Source organism: Molossus molossus, unplaced genomic scaffold (genome assembly GCF_014108415.1).
Source record: "Molossus molossus isolate mMolMol1 unplaced genomic scaffold, mMolMol1.p scaffold_m16_p_1, whole genome shotgun sequence".
NCBI classification, from domain to species: Eukaryota; Metazoa; Chordata; class Mammalia; order Chiroptera; family Molossidae; genus Molossus; species Molossus molossus.
Window position 1 is genome coordinate 67,419,597 of NW_023425344.1, and position 4,292 is coordinate 67,423,888.

Here is a 4,292-nt window from a genome sequence, read left to right on the forward strand (position 1 = left end):
AGTCCATGCACAGGCCTTTTAAAAGAAACTGCCTGGGACTCCAGAAGCCTCAGCCTCCCTCTACGTCAGTTCCCACTGGTTTTTCCAGCCAGAAGTTATGGCACTTCTCTTCCTGGCACTGGAACCCTGAGCTAGAGGGCCTGGTGTGGGACAGGGACCCCTCACTCCTCTGGGAGGAACTTCCCAGCCAAGGCACCCCTCCTGATTCTTTTCAATGTTATTTTTTTTTCTTTATTGATTTTAGAGAGAGAGGAAGGGAGAGGGAGAGAGATAGAAACATTGATGAGGGAGATGATTGGCTGCTTCCTGCACGCTCCTCCTTATACAGCTAGAGAGCCTGACCATCACTTTGTAAGGATTTTTAAAAGGTATGGTAGAATAGAAGGAACACAGACCGAAATCTAAGGGGTTTGGATTGAATGCCTCTTGCTATTATTTGCTGCAGAAAGGCTCCATTTCCTCATAGATAAAAATGATAAAAACACTTCCCTGGGTTTTCCTGTGGAAACCCCCACATTCACCGGATGACTGTAGCTTTCTCTCCACACCATGGCACGTGCTAGTCCACGGATATCAGTATACTCCAAAGAGGGTGATCCTCTGTCAAAAATGTCACTTTGCCTGCTGAGTTCAAGGTTCCCATTCGACCAGACACTGTGAACTTTGTTCACACCAACTTGTGCAGAAACAACAGACAGCCCTATGCTGTCAGTGAATTGGCAGGTCATCAAAGCAGGGCTGTCTCGGGGTGCTGGCAGAGCTGTGGAAACAATTCCCCGAATTCGAGGTGGTGGGACCCATTGTTCTGGCCAGGGTGCTTTTGCAAGTATGTGGCATGGGGGCTGCATGTTTGCACCGACCAAAACCTGGAGCTGTTGGCACCACAGTGAACACACCATGGAAGTGATATGCCATCTGCTCTGCCCTGGCTGCCTCAGCCTTCCCAGCACTGGTCATGTCTAAAGGCCATTGTATTGAGGAAGTTCCTGAACTCGCTTTGGTGGTTGAAGCTAAAGTTGAAGGCTACAAGAAAACCAAGAATGTAGTTTTGCTTCTTAAGAAACTTAAGGCTCATTTCAACAATAAGATAAATTTTAAAAAAGAAGGGAGAGAGGGAGGGAGGGAGGGAGGGAGGAAGGAAAGAAGGAAGGAGGGAGGGAGGGAAGGAAGGAAGGAAGGAAGGAAGGAAGGAAGGAAGGAAGGAAGGAAGGAAGGAAGGAAAGAAAACTTAAGGCCTGGCCCTGGCCTGGTAGCTCAGTTGTTTAAAGCATTATCCCAGATATGCCAAGGTTGTAGGTTTGATCCCTGGCCAGGGGGAATACAGGAATTAACCAATGAATGCATAAATAAGTGGAACAACAAATAGATGTTTCTCTCTCTCAAATTAATAAATAAAAACTTAAAAAAAGAAACTTAAGCCCTGGAATGATATCAAAAAGGTCTCTGCCCCTCAGTGAATGAGAGTTGACATCGGCAAAATGAGAAACTATTGCCCTGGCCAGTTTGGCTCAGCGGTTAGAGCGTCGGCCTGTGGTCTGGAGAGACCTGGGTTCGGTTCCCGCTAAGGGCATGTACCTTGGTTGCAGTTTGTCCCCGGCCCTGGTTGGGTCGTGCGGGTGGCGACCACTCGATGTGTCCCTTTCACGTTGATGTTTCTCTCTCTCTCTTCCTCTCTTTCCCTCCCACTCTATCTGAACAAAGAATGGAAAAATGTCCTCCGGTGAGGATAAAAAAAAAAAAAAGAAAGAAAGAAACTGTCATTGTATCCAGCACAGGGGACCTGGCATCATCTATAATGAGGACAACGGTTTCAGAGCCTTCAAACATCCCTGGAATGACTCTGCTTAATGTAAGCAAACAGAACATTTTGAAACTTGCCTCTGGTGGGCACGTGGGCCGTGTCTGCATTCGGACTGAAAGTGCTCTCTGCAAGTTAGATGACCTACGTGGCGTCAAGCTGCCTCCCTGAAGATAACCACAACCTTCCCATGCACAGGATGCTCAGTACAGACCTGAGCAGAATCGTGAAAAGCCCAGAGAGCTGAAGAGCCCTCCAAGCACCATGCAAGAAGATTCATCACAGAGTCCTGAAGAAGAAGCCACTGGAAAACCTGGGAATCATGTTGAAGCTAAACCCTATGCAAAGACCACACTCCAAAACACCTTTCTTCGCCAGGCCAAGGACCAGGAGCTCCAGGTGGATTGAGCGGCAGCAGCGCTAGAAGCCAAACCAGATGAGAAGAGGGTTCCAGGCAAGAAGACTGCGGCATAAACTTAAATTTTCTTATTGCATAAAGGTCACGTGACTTCGGACAGCGAATTTTTAATAAAACCCTGATCAAAGGCAGTGAGAAACATGAAAAAAAAAAAGCTTCCCTGTATGGTGGTTGTGAAGTTAGATAATATATGCAAAAGAGCATAGCCTGAGACCCTTGATATTCATTTTCCCTTCTACCTCTTCTAAAGAAGCAAGGTTGGTCATTCATGCAGTGCTGCTTTTAGGTTTGTTCAGAAAGAGATTCTGAACTGTATTTATATTAACTTACACTTTACAAAGGCCTGATTACAAAAAGAAATGAGAACATTCCTTCACCATTAAATACTATGTTACATTTAGCCTAATATTTAAGATCTACTGCCCATTTTCCCACCAAGAAAATTAATGAAGGTATAAGTCAATGTATTATTTACTCAGTCAATAACCATTCATGATGAATGATTCAACAAGCATTTTCTCCTCATTACTAAACATATAAAGTAGTAGGCATAGAGTTTGAACGCAACAGGACAGATCCCTGCTGCCATGGAGTTTACCAACTTTCCTTCAAAGGACATATTCTAGAAGAGACCCTTGTGCCAATGCACCACAACCACTACATTTCTTTTTTTTTAGAGTGGGAGGGAGAGAGAGATAAACATCGACATGAAAGGGGCACATCGAGTGGCTGCCTCCCGCACGACCCAATGAGGGCCCGGGGACAAACTGCAACCAAGGTACAGGCCCTGAGTGGGAACTGAACCTGGGTCTCTCTGGACCGCAGGCCGACTTTCTAACCATTGAGCCAAACCAGCCAGGGCGCAACCACTACATTTTATTCAATCGGATAGGACATTAAAAATTGCTTATGTTGAATAAATAATGCCAAGTTCTGCAGCATCATTGCCAAACACCTATTTCTAATTTTTATTTATGGAGATGTTGCAGTGAAATATACCAAAGGCAAAATAGGGTAGAAATCATCATGACTATTTTCCTCTGAAGTACCAACAAATATTTTGGAAGAGGAAAGTGAAAGAGACAAATTTTGTTTTAGATTAAATAAAAAAAGATTTGAATAGATAGTATACCCCTTTTCAAAGATTCTTCACATTAATTTTACAAACAGCCAGAATTTGGCTACTCAAAGAAATTTCCAACCATTCATTGACGCTATTATATCAGTGTTCACAGGACCACATAATAAATGTTGGTACGTCTGGATGTCAAATAAACGCAGTTGAATCTTAAAGTATTTAATGCATGTACTTTATTGAAATGGTGTCTTGTACACAGAGATATGTGGTTTTAGTCTGTTCAGTTACTCCATACATACATTTAAAACAATGTTCAAAGTAGCAATTACATCATCTCACTATAAGAAGTGCTATACACCCAAATAGCACTTCGGTAAATTATCAAACAAATGTGTACCAGAGCAATTTGGCAGAAATTAAATTAATTTTGGACTTACCAAGCTGTTCTATTATGTTCTGGAAGCCAATGGTGGATAAGTCATTCTTGGAGGTGGAGGAACTCTATGATTTCATAGCCCAGAACACTCGATGTGACCATCAATGGACCATTTCAACCATCTAATTATCAATGGGAGCTGCCAGACAGTCAAGTGTTCTCATTCCAGATGCCAAATGGGTTGGGCAGGTCATCATGATTTAGCTTTTTATTTCTGCTTAAATCATCCAGATAAATGAATCTAATAAATACAATAAAATGTAACCCAACCAAAAATGTATGTCACTCTTCAGACATAGGTTTGTGAACAATTGAGGTGGTGGTGCTGAAGGAAAATACATGTTGAACTGCTTGATGTTAAACTTTAACCATCCCTTCTCCCACCCTTCCTTCAAGCATTTTCTTATGTCATATTACCATGAAATTAAGTCTTATGTACATTTCTTTTCTTTATTGAGTTTAGACAGAGAGGAAATGAGAGGGAGAGAGAAATAGAAACACGAATGAGAGAGAACATTGATTGGCCGCCTCCTGCATGACCCTCACTGGGGATCGGGCCCAC

At 43.0% G+C, this 4,292-nt stretch overlaps 1 pseudogene; it reads left to right on the plus strand.

The window, feature by feature from the left end:
• The first annotated feature begins 549 nt into the window (after positions 1-549).
• LOC118628521 lies at positions 550-2,272 on the plus strand (annotated as a pseudogene).
• The last annotated feature ends 2,020 nt before the right edge of the window (positions 2,273-4,292 follow it).